This window comes from Cervus elaphus, chromosome 29, assembly GCF_910594005.1.
Source record: "Cervus elaphus chromosome 29, mCerEla1.1, whole genome shotgun sequence".
Classification (NCBI taxonomy): domain Eukaryota; kingdom Metazoa; phylum Chordata; class Mammalia; order Artiodactyla; family Cervidae; genus Cervus; species Cervus elaphus.
In genome coordinates, this window is record NC_057843.1 from 9,849,822 (window position 1) to 9,871,172 (window position 21,351).

Consider the following 21,351-nt stretch of genomic DNA (forward strand, 5'->3'; position numbering starts at 1 on the left):
CCCACCTTGATGGCTCCTCAAAGGGGAGGGGAAGGTTTTGCTCCTCTGCTGGTTTCCCTGCTAACCAACAAGCCCACCTGACATCAATTACCACCATTGCCGGTAACCTCTCCCTCCCAAACCCCAGGAAAGACCGCTGCCATGTCCTGCCCACCGCCTGCCCCACACAATGGGGTGTTGCCCCAGGATCTTGCTCCAGACATGTAAGTTTCCCCATCCATTAACTATTTTTTAAATTTTATTTTATTTTTGGCTGCACTGGGTCTTCATCGCTTTTGCACAGGCTTTTTCTAGTTGCAGCAGTTGGGGGCTAGTCTTCGTTGTGGAGCACCAGTTCTAGGTGTGGGATTCAGTAGTTGCAGCTCCCAGGCCCTAAAGTGCGAGCTTAGTCGTGGTGGTGCATGGCCTCCGTGGCATATGGAATCTTCCCAGACCAGTGATCGAACCTATGTCCCCTGCATTGGCAGGTGGATACTCAATCACTGGACCACCAGGGATGTCCCCCATCCATTAACTATTGATGCCTCTGTCGCTGACATTGGGCTTTTTCTTCGGTCTTAAAGCTGGTTAAGTACAGACTCAGCCCGTCAGGATGCAGCACGTGACTTTGGTACCTCCCTGCGTTGTTTTTGTTCACTCTCCTCTCCCTAGCCGGTCTTCCCTGGTCTAAGTGGAGTTCCATCATCTCCTTGACACCCTGATAGCATCCATTTTTCTTGGAGAAGCCACGTTGCAATGCCAAGCCAGGATCCAGAGCAGATTCTTTCAGGGCAAGGAGTCGAGTGGGCTGTGACTTTTGTTAGTGAGCTTGAAGCCAGTAAATTCGAATCATGCCAGAGCCTTCCTGGGTTCCCACTAGCCTCTTAGAAAACTTGGTCTTGGAGAAAGTCTTTTGCGGGTTTCCTCTCTTTTCCTTCTGCCTCAGCGTCTTGCTGCCTTTGTCGGGATGATTAATCAAGAGCAACAGCCTAGCCCGAGAAGTTCGGAGCGTGGTTCCACCACCAGCCTGCACCCACCCCTGTTTCGATAAACCTGTATTATCCAGTTCCTGGATCCCTCCTCATACGACTGATGAAAAGCTATCCCTAGCATTTGGGGTGGCTAGGAAAATTATTTAATGTGATCAGGGTCTCTCAGGATTCTGGAGAGATTTCATCCCTTCCATTTCCTGAGGCTCCCAGGCTATTCCAAAATTAAGAAATGCGAAAGCAAGGATTACCAAAATTGTGATGTCTTTTACATGCTTAGAGTTAAGAATTTGAAATTAAATGATTAATACCTGCTTTCAGTTCTGTTACTGTACCTATGCTGTCTGTAGAGCATCTTCCAAAAGTATTACAAAAAAGTCTGCATTTGAGACCCTTCATGATTCTGGCACCCAAGCAGAGGCCAGAGTCACAGAGGGCCCCCTAGGCCCAGGCCCAGCCCCCAGAGAAAGCACAGCCTAATGTATATGACTTTGGGTAAGTTGCTAAATCTCTCTGAGGGTCTTTTGTAAAAAGGTAATGATTATAATGGTGTCTACGTCATAGAGTTGTTTTATGGATTAAATTAGATAATGCACGTTAAAAACATTTTGTTATTGTTCAGTCACTCACTTGTGTCCAACTCTTTGTGACCCCGTGAACTGCAGCACGCCAGGCTTCCCTGTCCTTCACTATCTCCTGGAGTTTGCTCAAACTCACGTCCATTGAGTCGGTGATGCCATTCAACCATCTAATCCTCTGTCATCCCCCTTAAAACATTTAGCACTGTTCAATAGAAATATAATGCAAATATATACAAAACTTAAATCTCTTTGGCAGCCACATTTTAAAAAGTGAAAAGAAACATATAACATTGACTTTAATCATGTATTTTATTTAACCCAATACATAGAACCCCAAATACTATAATTTCAACATGTTAATCAGAGTACAAACTATTCATGCGACATCTAACATTCTTTTATTCAGGCTACATCTTCAAAATCTGATGTGTAGCTAACACATACCATGCCACCCAGTTCAGTTACTGAATTTTCAACAGAAAGACTTGCTTCCTATTAGACTTCCTACAATCTAGAGTTGAAGAACGAATTCACACACCCAAGGTAGTGTCAACCATTTAAAAGTATTTTCTAATAACCCAAGAGAGTACTTGTTGTTTTCCAAATGATTTCTTTCATTAAATATTTATTTATTTATTTTTGACTGTGCTGGCCTTGGCTGCTGGGCCCGGCTTTCCCTAGTTGGGGAGATCGGGGCTGCTGTCTAGCCGGGTGTGCGGGTTTCTCCTCGTGGGGGCTTCTTTTGTGGCAGAGCATGAGCTCTAGAGTGTGGGCCCTATAGTTGTGGTGCTGGGTTTATTTACCACCAGCCTCCCCCATGTGGCATCTTCTTGGACCAGGGATCAAACCCGTGTCAGCTGCATTGGCAGGTGGATTCTTAACCACTGGACCACTAGGAAAGTCCCTAGAGTATTTGTTTTTAAGGTTAAATTATATCAAAGATCCATTCTTCAATCGCAGTAGCCACCTGTCAAGAGCTCCATAGCTACATGTAGTTTGTGGCTCTCCCATCAGGCAATGCAGGCTTCAGCATAATACCTGGCATATGGTCAGTGCTCAATAAGCACTCACTAGCCATTGCTTTTAGGGCGCCTTCTCTCCCCAGATGGGAATAGAGAGCAGTGTCTTCTCCTCCCTCAGACTCCAGATTGACTGCCAGGCTGTCATTTGCTCCACACACAGCCTGTGAAACGAGCCCAGGCCCAGCAACTCCAGGGCCTCTTCGGGGGCAGTTTCACTGTCACTGATAGGGCCATTTCCCAGAAGCATCTCCCTGATTTCCCCCACTGTAACTTTAGGAAGTCTTCCAGGATTATTTGTCTGTGTGCATAAAAGACCCTGATGCAGGGAAAGATTGAAGGCAGGAGGAAAAGGGGGTGACAGAGGGTGAGATGGTAGGATGGCATCACCGACTCAAGGGACATGAGCTTGCACAAGCTCCAGGAATTGGTGACAGACAGGGAAGCCTGGTGTGTAGTGCATGGGGGTCACAAAGAGTCACATGACTAAGCGACTGAACTGAACTGAACTGATGTGTGTGAGGAGTGAGGTTAGTAAGGCTGTTGTGGAGGATTATTCTTGTAAACACTCACTTGGGACATCTGTGCAGCAGGACAGACAGAGCTAACATGGCCACAGCCAGGACTGACTTGGGCGTGTATTTAGAGACCGCTGGATATGGGAGAAGGTTGATGTGAGAGGGACACCCTAAATTTATCCCTGTGCTAATTCTTGTGCTGTTGATTATAAGTCTCTGCTTCCTGGATTCATTTGCAAGCATTTTATTGAAATCTTGCTGGTCATCAAACTCTGATATCAGCCAGGAGGAATTTGTGGATACTTAGGGCCCCCTCCTTCCCTGCCCTCCATAATCTTTGAGTCCAGTAGAAAAAAATAAGAAATACTTAAATAATTACAATGAAACCAAATGTGGTTGATATCATACAAGAGAAAAGTCAAAATGCCAGAGGAGTTCAAATAAAAAAGACTCCTTTTCCAATAAGACAACGAGGGAAATTTCAAGAGGTAGAATTTGGGAGTGGGGGGAGCAGCCTAAATGGTAAGATGAACAAGAGCATCGTCCTGGGATGGGGAGGGTTTGCAGAACAAAGCATAGGTATAATGACAATATAGCAGAAAGAAAGTGTGGGGCCAGATTGCATGTGGGAATTGCTGGATCATATAGTGTCTTAGTCAGCCCAGGCTGCCATAACAAAATACCACAGACTGGCTGGCTTAAACAACAGAAATTTATTTTCTCCCCATTCTGGAGGCTGGAAGTCCAAGATCAGGGTGCCAGCGTGGTCGAGTTCTAGTGAAAGCTCTGTTCCTGACTTGCAGATGGCTGCCTTCTTGCTGTGTTCTCATGTGGCAAAGAGAAAAACAGAGAGGAGGCTCTGGTTTCGTCTCATAAGGGCCATCATGATGACCCCACTCATCTAAACATAATCACCTCCCAAGCACCATTTGCCATCTCCAAATACCATTACCTTGGGAGTTAGGACTTGAAGAGAGACACAATTCAGTCCACAGCACATAGGAATTCTATTTTTAATTTTTTGAAGACCCTCCATACTGTTTTCCACAGTGGTTGCACCATTTGCATTTCTAGCAACAACACACAAGAGTTTCATTTTTTCTACATCCTTGCCAAGACTAATTTTCTGGTGTGTGGGGTGGGGTAAGGGGGGAGGGGGAGATTGTTTTGTTTTTTTGTTTTTAGTAGTCAACCTAATGATGATGCTTCTTTGTGATTTTTGACTTGCATTTCCCCTAAAGATTAGTGATGTTGACAATCTTTTCAAGTGTTTATTAGCCATTTGCATGTCTTCTTTAGCAAAATGTCTATTCAAGGCCTCAGTTCGTTTTTTAAATCAGGTTATTTGTTGTTTTGCCAACGCTGTGACAATTCTGTTGGCAAATCTGAGGATGTTCTGACAAATGGAGTGGAGGCAGCAGTCCCTTACCCACTGAGTACAGCCTTTCTGTCCTAAGATGGGTATCAAGTCATTGCTCTGGTCACCTGCATGCCCACTGATTGTCATCTGTCTCCTGGCAGTTTGTGCTTAAATCCTCAAACCAGCCTCCTTGGTTGGGTCTCTGAAAACCTTCCTGTATCTCGCCTGCCTCTGATTTCTGAGAGCTAGCCTTCATCTCTGAGGAACTCCGACTGCAAATCTGATAAAGGACTTAGAACAACAGTGGAAGCGCTTTCCTGGCAGTCCAGTGGTTAAGACCCCACACTCGTTATGCAGGGGGTGAGGGTTCAATCCCTGGTCGGGAAGCTAAGATCCCACATGCCTTATGGCCGAAAATCCAAAACATGAAACAGAGGCAATACTGTAACAAATTAAATAAAGGTTTAAGAAGAACAATAGACTCACAACCCTGACCCTGACTTCTAGCATATTATTCAGAACTCTGATTTCAAGCGACAGAAGCACAATTTGAACCAGCTTAATCATGAAGGGGGATTTATCATTCCACGGAATCCAGTTACTCAAGGACAGCTAGAAACATGGACTCAGACATCTTTCTCTATGTCTCCAGCATCTGCTCCTCTCTGCACATATCTAATTCTTCTCTTTCTTCAAACTAGCCTCTGCTTCCCAGGTTTACACAACAAGAAACACGGCCATTGGGATTTCCCAGACTTTATATTTTATAGCTCAGATTAACTTAAGAGCCTACCCCTGGACCAATAAACTTAACCAAAAGCATAGGAAACCCCGATTGGTCAAATGTGAGTTAAGTGTGTACATGGAGCTCCTATGGTAACCTTAGAAGGGAGGGAGGGACAGCAGCCTAGAAATGAGTCCTGACCAAGTAATATCACTGGTATTACTGCCAATGTCCTGTGAATGGTGCATCTGAAGTTGTGCAGTGCACACCCCGTATGATGGAGGTTCCAGTAGAATAGCTTATTCCTGGATTCCAACCCACCAGATTGGTATCTCCCTCCTGCATCCCCCTTCCTTGGAAGACCTCAGCACCAAGTCCATCACATCCTCTGGAGTTCTGTGGTTTGAAATGTTGGCCTTTTCTCCTAACCCTCCAAACAAGTTCCCAGCACACTTCAGAGTCCAAGTTTAGTGTTATGACAGAAGCTTCTGTGGAGACCATAAATCGTTACTTTTTTTTTTTCACCAACTGTATAACATTTGGTGTTTTTCACAACACCGCACTGCTTATGACTTACTGTGCTGTCTCTCTCCCTAGCAAGCCACCAATATTTCTTGTCTCCTCCCTACACTAGAAAAAAAGGGAGAGAAGAGCCAGAAATGCCTATGCTCACCTCTCTCAGGTATAGCAATGCATATGCCTTGAGTAGAGTAATTTGGGACCGAAAGGAAACCCCCATGGAGGGGCCCTGCCCCCAGGTCTCACTAATTCAGGATTTAATTCTCTCCTGTGAGCCAGGCATTGAATTACTGCCCTCCTCCCCATGCCTCCTGTTTTCCACTGTCTCATCTAATAAAAGCTCCAGATCTGAAAGTCTCTGAGACCCTAACCCTAATCCAATTAAACCCTGCAAAAGCAACTAGACTTGAGAAAGACAAAGAGGTGAAGAGGTTAATAGCAGACAAAGCCTCCACTGACAAGCTAAATTAGCCTGCCCACTTCAGGAGAAATAGTAAAAGCAGATTACTGAGACTGCTGGTGGTGATTAACATTTGCTCAAAATTCTAAGTAGCTGACTTGTTTTTTCAAGTTAATGTTAACCTGAGGAAAGAGGGGTAGTAACCATGGGAGAGAAATAGGAAGAAAGAAACAGAAAGACCAGCCTTCTGGGTGGGTGAACATCTTCTTCCCAAAATAGTTGAGGAACTGTTTCCCATTCAATCTTGTTTCCTTATCAGGCAGGAGAGATGGAGATTTGCAACATCTTCATTTCTCAGAGAAGCTAGATTCTAGGATGAGAATGGAAGCAGGAAGGTTACCAACCCTGACCTTGGAGGAACAAGGTCAGTGGCCACCTGGAACACTTCCAGTTTTGTATCCTGTCTCAGTCAATCTGGGTTGCTGTAACAAATACCACGGGCTTCACGGGTGGCTCAGTGGTAAAGAATCTGCCTCCCAATGCAGGAGGTGTGGGTTTGATCCCTGGGCCAGGAAGATCCCCTGGAGGAGGAAATGGCAACCCCCTCCAGTATTCTTGCCTGGAAAACCCCATGGACAGAGGCGCCTGGCAGGCTACAGTCCATGGGGTGGCAACGACTTGGACACGACTGACTGAGTATACACACATGCACACACAACAAATACCCTGGACTGAGTGGCTTGAACAACAGACATTTATTTCTCACAGTTCTGGAGGCTTGAAGTCCCAGGTTTAGATGCCAGTCAATTTAATTCCTGGTGAGGACCCTCTTCTTTGCCTGCAGACAGTGCCTTCTCCCTCTGTCTTCACATGGCTCTGGTCTCTTCATCCCCTTATAACGGCATCAATCCCATCATTTGGGCCCACCCCCATGACTTCATCCAAATCCAATTTCTTCACAAAAGCCCCACCTCCAAACACCAACACATTGGAGATTAAAGTTTGACATATGGATTTTGGGAGTGGGGTGCTGGAGAAGACTTTTGAGAGTCCCAAGGACAGCAAGGAGATCAAGTCAGTTAATCCTAAAGGAAATCAACTCTGAAATAGTCATTGGAAGGACTGACACTGAAGCTGAAGCTGAAGCTCCAGTACTTTGTCCGCTTGATGAGAAGAGCTGACTCATTGTAAAAGACCCTGATGCTGGGAACGATTGAGGGCAGGAGGAGAACAGGGGGACAGAGAATGAGATGGTTGGGTGGCATCACCAACTCAATGAACATGACATTGAGCAAACTCTGGGAGATAGTGAAGGACAGGGAAGCCTGGTATGCTGAAGTCCACGGGGTCACAAACAGTCAGACACAACTTAGTGACTGAACAATACATAGCGCATATGTATGAGATGCAGTTCATAGCACATCTTTGTGAATTTGTCTGTGGGGTGAGTTTGTTCTGATGCAATAAGTAGCTAACACTGGAAAAGTACCATCTCTGCTCAGCGTTTAGGGGCACTTCAGTGTATCAGGACAATATTCTTGGTGCAAATCAACATCTTGAGATCCTTTAGTAGACACTTCATTTACCATGATGAAGAGCAGAAAGACTATGATATGACTGTTTTGTGTGACTACCTGTGAATCATTGATAGGATATCGACATGTATAGGAATTCAGCACTTTGAGACTTCCCTGGTGGTCCAGTGGTTAAGACTCTGAGCTCCCAATGGAGGAGGCCTGGGTTCGATCCCTTGGGGAACTATATCCCACATGCCACAACTGAGACTCAGTGCAGCCAACTAAATACTTAAAAATAAAATAAAACAGCTTAAAAAAAAATAAATTCAGCCCTTCAATAACGAGTAAGGCACCAGCATTAAGGGGCAGAATATCTATGAGCACAATATTAAGACACTTATATAGAAACCTGAGAGGAAACAGAAAAATTGGACATGAATCTTACCTTTTAGGAACTTATAATCAGGAACGAAAAGACTTGTATCAGTGACTAAGAGCATAATGGAAAGTAATACCTAACAGAGTACTGTAAAAAAGGTCATGTATTTTCAAGAATGTAAAACGGTACAGCCACTGTGAAAAAGGGTATAGCATTTCCTCAAAAAACTAAAAATAGAGTTACCATGAGATCTAGCAATCCCACTGCTGGGTACAAATTCAAAAAAATTGGAAGCAAGGTCTCAAACACATATTTGTACACACATGTTCATTGCAGCATTATTCACAACAGCCGAACGGTGAAGGCAACCCAGGTATCTATCAACAAATGAATCAATAAAGAAAACAGTATAAAGATACAATGGAATATTACTTAGCCTTAAAAAGGAACGAAATTCTGACATGTGTTACCATGTGGATGAATCTTGAAGACATTATGCTAAGTGAAACAAATGAGTTAAGAAAGGACAAATACTGTGTGATTTTACTCCTATGAGGTCCTATAGTGGTCAGATTCATAGAGACTGAGAGTAGAATGGCGGTTACCTGTGGGGGTGGAGTTGAGGGGAGTAATATGGAGTTGTTGTTTAATGCATACAGTTTCTGTTTTATAAGATGTAGAGTACTATGGATGGTGGTGATGCTTATACAATAATATGTGTGTACTCAATATCATTGAACTGTGCACTTAAAAATGGCTATGATGGTGAATTTTATATAATGTAGTTTTATCATGATCTTTTTATTTCTTAAAAAATTTATACAATTTTTGAAGATTAGTTTCTGTGTACAGTTATTACAAATATTGGCTATATTCCCCATGTTGTACAATACATCCTTGCGCCTATCTTATACCAAATAGTTTGTGTCTCCCACTGTGTGCATGCTCATCCAAATTTGACTCTTTGTGACCCCAGGGACTGTAGCCCACCAGGCTCCTCTCTTCATGGGATTCCCCAGGCAAGAATGCTAGAATAGGTTGCCTTTTCGTACTCCAGGGCATCTGCCTGACCCAGGGATCAAACCCACGTCTCTTGCGCCTCCTGTTTTGGCAGGCAGATTTTTCACCATTGTGCCACCTGGGAAGCCCATATATCCCACTCCCCCACTTCCATTTGGCACCCCCCCACATTTGTTAAAAACAGCATGTTGTTTCAGATGAGACTTCCCAGAAGTCTCTGAGTTGGCACTGAGTTGGGCTTGAAAGGGCAGATACATTTCAATAGATAAAGAAGAGGAAGACACTTCCCTGGTGGTCCAGTGGTTAAAACTTTGCCTTCCAGTTCAGGGGGCATGGTTTTGATCTCTGGTCAGGGAATTAAGATCCCACATGCCTCACAGCCAAAAAAAACAAAGCATAAAACACAGGCAATATTGTAACAAATTCAATAAAGACATTAAAAACGGTCCACATTTAAAAAAAAAAAATCTTTAAAAAAGAGAAGAAGAGGAAAAAGGGCTTCGGAGGTAGAAGGAAGAACATGAAATGCCCAAAAGCAGTGCAGCATCAGTAGGCAGGCACAATGACTAGGTTTAAGTTTCCTGCAACAAAGCATTCAGGAAGAAAAATAAGGTTCAACAACTGTTGAAGCCAAGACAACACAACCTCAATGGCTAGACCAAGGAGTTTGGATTCTGTCCTCTAAGCCATCATAGCCAGCATTTCCATAGTGTGTTCCACAGAAAACTAGTTCCCTGAGATGCTGTGGGGAAAATGCAAGGGAAGGGAGCTATAGTTGAATAAGTGGGAGATAATGCATAGTCCTAGAGACAATGCCTTATGCTAAGTCCTAACATAAAGAAACTCAACTCACTTTGTTTAACTTACTGTTCCCAAAATTCATTTGATCATGCTACCCTTGGAGGAAGCTTCAGAAGCCATTTTATTCTTTTCTTAGCTTTTTAGTTGTTCCAGCCAACGTAGAAATGGTATCTTGCAAAGAGGCAATTTTAGATTTTTTTTGTGCACAATTGGAAGCTTCTGCATACCAATGAAAATAAATATACCATTCATTTAGCTTAATTTTAGAACTGCAGTACTCCAATTTAATCTTAAGAAAAAATGAATTTGGAGAAATCAAAAGTTCTCCACAATGACCATTGTAATGCAAAATCACTCTTAGTTTGTTCAGACCACTTAGTTTACAGATGTGCATGTAGGAGGTCATAGTTTTGTTTTTTTTTTTTTTTTTTTTGAGGTCATAGTTTTTAAACGTCAAGTGAGCCTAAGTCCCCAAAGGAGGGCTGCCCTTAGAGCATTTAGATGACTGGCATCCCATTTTCCTAAACTTTTCTGAAAACATAAGTTGCTAGAGTCCTAGTCTAAATCCCAAAAGGAATCTAGAAACAAAAATTCTTGGATTTCAGTTAATCTGATCTTCCAAAGAGAACCTCACTACCTTGCACTTCAGGAAGCAACTGAGTGCTCACCAAGGACAAAACCTTAAATTAGAAAAGATGAACTCTTTTCCCTGAAGGGACAAAGCCTTTCTGGATCCAGAATAAAGTCAGAGAACTCAAAATGCACAAAGAGCAAAGCTTGAAATCTCAGAGAAGACCCACCAACCTGAAAACAGGAGGCTACTCATGGAAGCAATGAGCACAGGGGTTTGGTATGAGTACCTCATTCAGTTCTGGGGGTCTATCACCTCTCAAGATTTGCCTCCTTTGAACCCCACTTCTGACACCAAAAATGTCAACTCTAATAATATAATACCCATTTATTTTACCAGCAAAAGCAAGTTTACTTGGGAATGCCCAGAGGAATTGTCACTTGAGATATGTGATTATGATGTACCACAGGGGAATCCAGGCTTCCCTTGTGGCTCAGCTGGTAAAGAATCCGCCTGCAATGCAGGAGACCGGGGTTTGATCCCTGGGTTGGGAAGATCCACTGGAGAAGGGACAGGCTACCGAATCCAGTATTCTGGCCTGAAGAATTCCATGGACTGTATAGACCATGGGGTCGCAAAGAGTCAGACATGACTGAGCGACTTTCACTCACTCACTCACAGGGGAATCCAGAGAACAAGGCAGGGGAACTTCCTTTCAACAGGAAAAAAGAAGAGTTGGGAGGGGCTGTAATAACCAGAATCCACTGGAAGAACTCTGGAAGCCAAAGTGTGGAGGCTTCTCACTGGTTGTACTGCTACAGTCTATGATTGGCCGGACTGTCATGGGGTGGAGAATTTTCTTCTTCCTGATAAAGAGTAAAGTAGGTAAAATCTTCCTGTCAGCAACGTAGGCCTACACTGCTCCCTGTGGGGAGTAATTAACGATATATGGCAGGGCATGGAGGCTTTCCGGATGGCTCAGCCGGAAGGTAAAGAATCCACCTGCAATGCAGGAGACACAGGAGATGAGAGTTCAGTCCATGGGTCAGGAAGATCCCCTCGAGGAGTAAATGGAAAGGTGCTCCAGTATTCTCCCCTGAGAAATCCCATGGACAGAAGAGCCTGGTGGGCTACAGCCCACAGAGTTGCAAAGAGTCGGACACAGGTGTGCAACTAAGCAATCACCACAGAGCATAAGATCTGCCCCAACAAGTCTATCTCAACTCCAGTTTTAGCTGAAGTTTCTTTAATTCCACAGTTTCCAGACTTATGTATTTTTCCTTTTAGGAACCCAATGCCATAAATAGATCTTTGGGCACTGGAGGATGGTACCTCATCCTTTCAGAGTACTTCCTGTAAGCTGACACTTCAGTTGCTCCTTTACTTATTTATTTTGCTGCTGTGAAGTAGCTCAGTCGTGTCCAACTCTTTGCAACCCTATGGACTGTAGCCTACCAGGTTCCTCCCTCCATGGGATTTTCCAGGCAAGAATACTGGAGTGGGTTGCCATTTCCTTCTCCAGGGGATCCTCCCAACCCAGGGATCAAACCTGGGTCTCCCGCATTGCAGGCAGACACTTTAACCTCTGAGCCACCAGGGAAGCCCTTATTTATTTAGAAAGTCTAATTGTTTTTTTTAATATTTATTTATTTATTTGTCTGTGCCTGCTCTTAGTTGCAGCACACAGGGTCTCCCATATTTGTTGTGGCATGTGGTATCTTTAGTTGTGGCACATGAACTCTTAGTTGCAGAATGTGGGATCTAGTTCCCTGACCAAGGATCAAACCTGGGTCCCCTACATTGGGAGCTCTGAGTCTTAGCCACTGGCCCACCAGGGAAGTCCCCAGTTGCTCCCTTAGAAGGCCATTCCAGGATTCTATGAGGCCAACTGTCTGAAGGTGGTGTGGTATGTGATATAATAATACACTTCTGAGCATCCTTAGCTATAAGGACCCAGACCGTCTCAGTCTGCTGGGCCTGCCGTAAGAGAAGACCACAGACTGCATTGCTTAAACAATAGACATTAGTTTTCTCATGGTTCTGGAAGCTGAAATCTCCAAGATCAAAGTGTCAGGCAGTTTGGCTTCTGGGAAGAGCTCTCTTATTGGCTTGCAGATGGCTGCCTTCTTGCTGTGTCCTCACATGGCATGGAGGAGGGAAGTGGCAAAGAGAAAAAGAAAGATCTTCCTCTTCTTATGAGGCCACAGACCTATCAGACTAGGGCCCCACCCCTATAATCACATTTAAATTTAATTATCTCCTAAAAGCCTTATCTCCAAATAGAATCACTTTGGGGATTAATGATTCAACATATGAATTTGGGTAGAACACAGTACAGATTTTCCCATGGCCCTGTCCTCTGCAAAGCAGGCCCACCATAGCTGAGTATTCTGACATCTCTGGAGCTGTGACTCATGATGAGGTCTTCTGCCTGATGCTCAAGTGTCTCTGCCTTTCCACTCTGGGTAGCAAGGCCTCTTTGTGAACCACCATGGAGGCATTCTGACTCTTGCACTTAGCCTTTATCTGCTTGTTAATGGCCTCAGGTCTCTCATCCTTTTGCAGAGCATCAATGCAACTTTTCAGTAAACAGTGACTTCCATTGTCTTTGGAGGCATTGTTCCCTCCATATTTTTCAAATTCTTGCATCGTCACACCTGTCACAGTGTTCCCCCCAACCCTCTACCATGACATTTCCCAGGTAACCACCAGTGAAATCTTTGGCAGTTGAGCTACCACACTGTACCAGAGACTGGTACACCTCCAGTGTACCTCCTAATCTTCCTCTTCATATGTTGGGTGGTGGGCAACCCAGGCCCACATCCCCAGCTTCTCCCTTGTTCTCTCAGACCACTCTGAATACCACTTGTGTTAGTCCAGGTCCTCTGAGATGCAAACATCAAGGAAGGGTTAAGCATGCAAAGATTTTTATGCCCATGGGGAGAACTAATGGGGAGGGAGCCCAAAATGCTGGAGACCCATGTCAGACCTCGAAGCAAGTCTTGCCACACATGAAAGAGAGAGGGAAGGAGGGGATTGGATGGAAGCGTCCTAGACTGCCACAACATCTAAGGAAGTTTCAACAAGGTTCAAGCAAAGCCACCTGTCAGAGAAGCCCTGGTATTCTTGCATACTTAGTCACTGGCTGGCAGCCCCCCAGTGGGAAGCATGGACTCAGCACAAATATATTGCTCTGGATTCCGGGTGTACCAGGGGTGTCAGGTCAACTATGATCCCTCTACTTCGATGTCTGAGTGGTACAATCACCACTCTACCATGTCCCAGACTTTCCCTGACTCCAGTTGGGCAGAATGAATAAAGAGTTGCAGTCAACGAAAGAGTAAGCACATCGTGTTTCTTAGTCCTTGAGTATTGATCTAAATACCCGCATCTGCCCAAAAAGCCACAGAGATAAACTGAGAACTCTGATTGCCAAAGGCGTTTTCTAGTACAGTTTCGAGTCAACCCTGGGCCAATGACCTTTTGCATCTCCATTCAGTTATTTTATCTTACATCTCATCTCAGATCCTGACATCAGCTACCTACTAGCTACCTACCATGTTGGTAGCTGTTTGTTATTTTTCCCCTACAAGGCAAAGTAAATGTTGTCCCTGGTGGCCGAAAGTGAAAGTGAAAGTTGCTCAGTCATGTCCAACTCTTTGCAACCCCATGGAGTCCATGGAATTCTCCAGGCCAGAATACTGGAGTGGGTAGCCTTTCCTTTCTTCAGGGGATCTTCCCAACCGAGGGATCAAACCAAGGTCTCCCTCATGGCAGGCGTATTCTTTACCAGCTGAGCCAAAAGCGAAGCCCAAGAATATTGGAATGGGTAGACTATCCCTTCTTCAGCGGATCTTCCCAACCCAGGAATCAAACCCGGGTCTCCTGCATTGCAGGCGGATCTTTACCAACTGAGCTATGAGGGAAGCCCAGATTTGCTAAAGATCATGTTCATTTTCTCCCACATCTTTTCAATAATTGTCTTTCTGGGAAGCTCACCACCAAGAAGTATTCAGAATATTTTCCCATTGCCATAGTATATTTTAAAAAATTATTAATTTATCTTGCTTTTTGGTTGTGCTGGGTCTTAATTGCTATGAGGGCTTTCTCTAGTTGGGGAGAGTGGGAGCTACACTTCATTACGGTGCATGGGCTTCTTATTGCAGGGTCTTCTCTAGTTGTGGAGCACAGGCTCTAGGACGATCAGTCTTCAGAAATTGCTGCTTGCAGGCTCTAAAATGCAGGCTCAGTAGTTGTGGCTTATAGGCTTAGTTGCTCTGTGGCACGTGGGATCTTCCCAGACCAGGGGTCAAACGGGTGTCCCCTGCATTGGCAGGTGGATTCTTAAGCACTGGACCACTAGGGAAGTCTAAGTATCATTTTTATAATGTTCATGATGCTCGGCTAGTCTCTGCATGTGAAAGTTAAATAAATGGTGAATCAAGCTGTATCCCCACATGACCTTTGAAAGGAAGGGAGCAAGCAGGTAGGATTCTGCTCCTTTACCCAGAAGCAAAAAAGTGGAATTGGTGGTAGCAGAGCTATGCAGACCTGAGAGCTCTGATTGCCAAAGGCGTTTCCTAGGTACAGTTGCGAGTCAGCCCTGGGCCGATGGCCTTTTGCATCTCCATTCAGTTATTTTATTTTACATCTCATCCCAGATCCTGACACCAGTCAAAATCGATTTCCAGTCATCAATGGCAGGTGGCCTTCTGGCCTGAACTCATATAAAACAAACAAAAAGAGCCCCTGGGTTGCCAACTCAGCATTTATTGAGCTCCTGGTGCATACCAAGCACAAACTGTTAAGTTTGGCGATACAGGGATAATAAGATACTGGCCCTACTTTCTGAAAGCTCCCAATCAGTTCTTTCACCATCCTCTCACACTCTTCACTGCTTTCCGAGTGCCAGGGTCTAAATTATTCACAGAGGATAAAATGGTCTATTTTGGGGTAATTCCTATCACACTTCATGGTGACTGCTTCCATTTTTAAAATAGCCTCAAGTGTGACTATTAATCAGTATATCATTAAAAATAATATCTGTCAGGATGACATTCATTTCTGTTCCATAAATAATGTCACCAGCATTGAATTCCTGAACAGTGGGACATGTACAAAGTTACCGAAGAACTCTGGGTAATGAGCTTCGGAAAGGGAGGCTGTGTCTTCTGCCTTTCCAACACAGAGCACCTGGGACAGTGCCTGCCTCATAGGAAGAGCTCAGCAAATGTTTGTGGGAGTAATTTTTAAGTCCCTCCACGTCACATTGTGATCCTGTTGTGAAACTACGTGACGTCAAGCTCCAAGGTTAGGTGAGCTTCCAAACTGTCTTAATGTGTCCTAGAGACCCATTCGTGCTTTTTCACGTTATGCCTATATCTTTATCCTCCTACATCTCTTGTGTGTGTGCTCAATTGTGTCCAACTCTTTTGCAACCCCATAGACTGTAGCCTGCCAGGCTCCTCTGTTCATGGGATTCTCCAGGCAAAAATACTGGAGTAGGTTGCCATTTCCTACTCCAGGGAATCTTCCTGACCCGGGAATTGAGCCACTGTGTCCTGCATTTCCTGCATTGCAGATGGAGTCTTTCCCGCTGAGCCATCAGGGAAGCCCTTACATCTCGTAGGTGGATACATTTCTTAAGTTTATTACTCAATGTATGTACAGGCACATAGTTCTATTGATTTTAAATCTACTTATATTAAAGGTCAAGAGCTGCCCCTTTTGAATTGGATAAAAATCAATGTCAGCATAGCTTTGTCCATTTCTACATTTCTCTAGCACTAACATTCTAGGCTTATTTAATTTTTTTAATTAGATTTTGAGATAATTGCAGATCCACATGCAGTGGTGAAAAATAGTACAGAGTGCGTCCATGTCCTCTTCACCCAATCTCTTACTAATGGTGTCATTTTGCGTGACCATAGTGAGATGTCACAACCAGGAATATCATTTGTGTGTGTACGTGTGTGTTCAGTTCTATGCAGTTTTATCACATGTGTAGATTTGTAAGTTCGCTCCCACAGTGAAGCCTCAGGACAGTTTCCCTGACACAACGATCCCTCATGCTACCCTTCTACACACCCACCTACAGTACTTCCTGCCCTGCCTGCAACTCCTGGCAACCACAAATCTGTTCTCTGTCTTTATAATTCTGTTTATTGCATGTTATATAAATGGACCCATACAGCACGTGACATTTTGAGATATGAGATCCACCCAAGTGACTATCCATATCAATAGCCTATTTCTTTTTATTACTGAGTAGTATTCTGCAATAAAATGTAGTTACCGACATCCCTACTGTAGTGAAACTGTGCTACCGTATGGATGTAGCACAGTTTAACCATTCACCCACTGAAGGACATTTGGGTTGTTTCCAACCTGGAAATCTATTTGATTTTAGCTTTTAAATAAGTGTTTCAGGGTTTCCCTGGTGACTCAGTGGTAAAGAATCCACCTGCCAATGCAGGAGACATGGGTTCAATCCCTGATCCAGGAAGACTCTACATGCCACGGAGCAACTAAGCCCATGAACCACAGCTATGGAGGCTGTGCTCTGCGACAGAGAAGCCGCCACAACGAGAAGCCCACAAGCCACAACTAGGTCAGCGAAGACCCAGCAGAGCCTCAAATGGAAGAATAAATAAATAAAATGACCAATAAGTGTATCAACCACCAGTTTTACCAGATTCAAAAGCCCAAATACTTTGTTTCCTTTCTCATTCCTTTAACTGTGTTCAGTGCCCTTCTCAAGTACTAGAATATTTTTCTGAGATTTATCAACAAAATTCCGACATAGAATTCAGCCTGAAAAACACAATACGTTTTTATGATACTGGGACAGTGTTTTCCCTCTAATTTCTAACACCTTTCCTGGCTGGACCCTACCTGTAATCAACTTCTCTGGCTACTGGAAAAGGATAAGCTCAGAGGACAATCTCAGACAGTGCATAGACATATTTTAGCCCAAGGAACTATAAGTATAACTTGGATTATTATTTTTCTCAGTATTTCATCTTTCATTTACCCATCTTGAAACTCATCCCTTGCTTTTCTGCAGCTCAGAGAATCTGGAAAGATCTTCCTCCATCTTTTATGTTCTCGCTGCCTGGTAAGTCCTATGAGGTCTGTAGACTTGGAGAATGCTGCTCACGTTGTATACAGGTCCAGGGCTCGTGGCCAGCTTTTCTCAATTACCTGCCACTGTGTCTCTTGCTAATGAGAGTCTTAGCTAGGAACACTCTCCGTTCATCAGAAGGAAAGAATTTATCTGTCTTTCCAAAACCCTGAGCCAGCTTTCTGAGCTCTAGGAAACCAGCATCCTTCCTGTCATAGGTTGAAGGAGAAATGTAAGCCACACCAGTGCTCCCCACGTCTGTCTGCACATCATACTCAGGATTCACTTCCAATGCATTAAATCCAGGGAAAACCCAGGGCATGAGCATTTTTCAGAAGTCTTCAGGAAGGGCTTCCCTGGCGGCTCAGTGATAAAGACTCCACCTGCCAATGCAGGAGACACAGGCTCAACCTCTGATCTGGGAAGATCCCATACGCCACGGAGCAGCTAAGCCCCTGAGCCACAACTACCGAGCCTGTGCTCTAGAGTCTGGGAGCCACAACTACTGTGCCGCAACTACTGGGGCCCAAGCACCCTAGAGCCTGTGTCCCACGACAAGAGAAGCCACCACGATGACAAGCTCCAGCCCTCACTCACCACAACTAGAGAAAAACCCGCACAGCGACAAAGGTTCTGCATGGCAATAAATAGGTTTATTTTTGTTAAAGTCCTCAGAACTCAAATTATAGTAAGCCCTCATGTTGGAATACAATGCAAACTTAAGACTGAGGAAGTTGTCAACATACTGATAAGAAAAAATCTCCTTAGTAGAGTGCTATATGAATAAAATTGGTTTAAATCCATATGCCAGCAAATCTGGAAAACTCAGCAGTGGCCACAGGACTGGAAAAGGTCAGTTTTCATTCTAATCCCAAAGAAAGCTAATGCCAAAGAATGTTCAAATTACCACACAATTGCACTCATCTCATACGCTAGCAAAGTAATGCTCAAAATTCTCCAAACCAGGCTTCAACAGTATGTGAACCATGAAATTCCGGATGTTCAAGCTAGATTTAGAAAAGGCAGAGGAACCAGAGGTCAATTTGCCAATATCCATCGGATCATAGAAAAAGCAAGATAGGTCCAGAAAAACATCTATTTCTGCTTTACTGACTACACCAAAGTCTCTGACTGTGTGGATCACAACAAACTGTCGAAAATTCTTCAAGAGATTGGAATACCAGACCACCTGACCTGCCTCCTGAGAAATCTGTATACAGGTCGAGAAGCAACAGTTAGAACCGAACATGGAACAATGGACTGGTTCAAAAATTGGGAAAGGAGTACGTCAAGACTGTATATTGTCACCCTGCTTATTTAACTTCTATGCAGAGTACCTCATTTGAAATGTCTGGCTGGATGAAGCACAAGCTGGAATCAAGATTGCCAGGAGAAATATTAATAACCTCAGATACACAGATGATACCACCCTTATGGCAGAAAGCTAAGAATTAAAGAGCCTCTTGATGAAGGTGAAAGAGGAGAGTGAAAAAGTTGGCTTAAAACTCAACATTCAGAAAATAAAGATCATGGCATCCAGTACCATCACTTCACAGCAAATAGATGGGGAAACAATAGAAATAATGACAGACTTTATTTTGGGGAGCTCCAAAATCACTGCAGATGGTGATTGCAGCCATGAAATTAAAAGACACTTGCTCCTTAGAAGGAAAGCTATGACCAACCTAGACAGCATATAAAAGCAGAGACATTGCTTTGCCAACAAAGGTCCGTCTAGTCAAGGCTACGGTTTTTCCAGTAATCATGTATGGGTATGAGAGTTGGACTATAAAGAAAGCTGAGAGCCAAAGAATTGATGCTTTTGAACTGTGGTGTTGGGGAAGACTCTTGAGAGTCCCTTGGACTGCAAGGAGATCAAACCGGTCAATCCTAAAGGAATTAGACCTGAATATTCACTGGAAGGACTGATGCTGAAGCTGAAACTCCAATACTTTGGCTACCTGACGTGAAGAGCTGACTCATTGGAAAAGACCCTGATGCTGGGAAAGATTGAAGGCAGGAGCAGAAGGGGACGACAGAGGATGAGATGGTTGGATGGCATCACCAACTCAATGGACATGAATTTGAGCAAGCTCTGGGAGTTGGTGATGGACAGGGAAGCCTGGTGTGCTGCAGTCCATGGGGTCGCAAAGAGTCAGACATGACTGAGGAATTGAACTGAACTGAAACATTTGTTCAGGAGATGAAAATGTGCACATGTCTCCACTTATCTAGGCATAAAATATCCTGGAAGGATTTATAAGATTCTAGCGACAATGGTTGTCTCTGAAGAAGTTTTTGGTGGATGCAGGGTTGGGGTCAGAGGGCAACTTTTTGCCACCTATCTCTTCAAATCTGTTGAATATGCAACCAGGTAAATAGATTGCCTATGTCAAAAACCAAATTAAAATTCACAAAATTAAAATAGAAGGAAAGGGATGCTCGTGTACAGCCAGGATTGAGAACCTCTGTGCTACACAATCATGAGCTGACTGTGAAAACAACAAGTCCAAGGACAAGTTTCCTGAGTTATTTACTACTTGTTTGTTTGTTTTGGAAAAGATTGAACGTTCTCTTTTAGGTGCCATACATACCTTTTTAAAAATTGAGATCTAATATAAGCAGAAAAGAGAGCACAATAAGAGTACATCTTGGTGAATTTACATACGTGTACACCTGCATTCAGAACAAGGGGCAGACCATTCCCAGTCCCCTAGAATGACTCCTCTCAATCAGTAATCCCCCTTCCACAGGCAACCACTATTCTGACTTCTATTGTTTCTCCTTTCTTAAAATATTTGGCTACACCATGTCTTAGTTGCACCACACGGGCTCCTTACTTGCAGCATGTGAACTCTTACTTTAGGCATGTGGGATCTAGTTCCCTGATCAGGGATTTAAGCCGGGCCCCTGCATCGAGAGTGCAGAGAGTCTTAGCCACTGGACCACCAGGAAAGTCCCTCTATTGTTTCTTCTGAACTTCATGTAAACGGAATGTATCCGGCTTCTTTCATCCAAACTTACATCTGTGAGACTGATCCATGTTGTTGCGTGTGGTAATGGTTTGGGGGCTTTGGCGAGGGATTGCAGAGGGAATTTTGCTAAGGAATCTCCCATTGTATGAATATACTACAATTTACCTGTCTTTTCTTCAGTTGATGTATGTTTTGGTTGTTTGCAGTTTGGTGTTATTATAAAGCTATATAAATATTCTTATGGCCGTCTTTCAGACATAGACACTTTTTCTTTTGGCTACTCTTTTTTTTATATATTCATTTTGTTTATTTATGTGGCTGTGCTAGTTCTTTGATCTTCATTGCAGCATGCAGGATCTTTAGTTACGGCATGTAAACCTTTAGTTGTGGCATGTGGGATCTAGTTCCCTGACCAGGGGTTGAACCCAGGGCCCCCACATTGGAAGCATTGCGTCTTAGCCTCTGGACCACCAGGGAAGTCCCTCTCTTGAGTACTCTGGCATCTTCTTATCAAGAATCTTTAATGGTTTATGTTTATCTTCCCTGAAGGATTATAAGCTTTTCGAACGTAGGGAGAAATCTGTGACTTGTCCACTGGGGCTTCCCCTGAATAAAAAGGAAAATTCTCTATTGCCCCCAACCTTTCCTGTATTCTAGCCTGGAATAAGAGTCTGATGTCTGGAGATACGGCAGCTACCTTCTGAGAACAATAGCAAAAAGAGGGGCAAGGCAGGCAGTTATGAGGTATCTAGCTTCTGATAATATTGAAGAGTCACAGCACCAACCCTGGCCTGCCTACCTTCAAACCGGTCTGAGAAGAGAGAAACAGAAACAGAGGCGCAGACTAAAGCAGAGGCGAGGGTTGGAGAAGGTCTA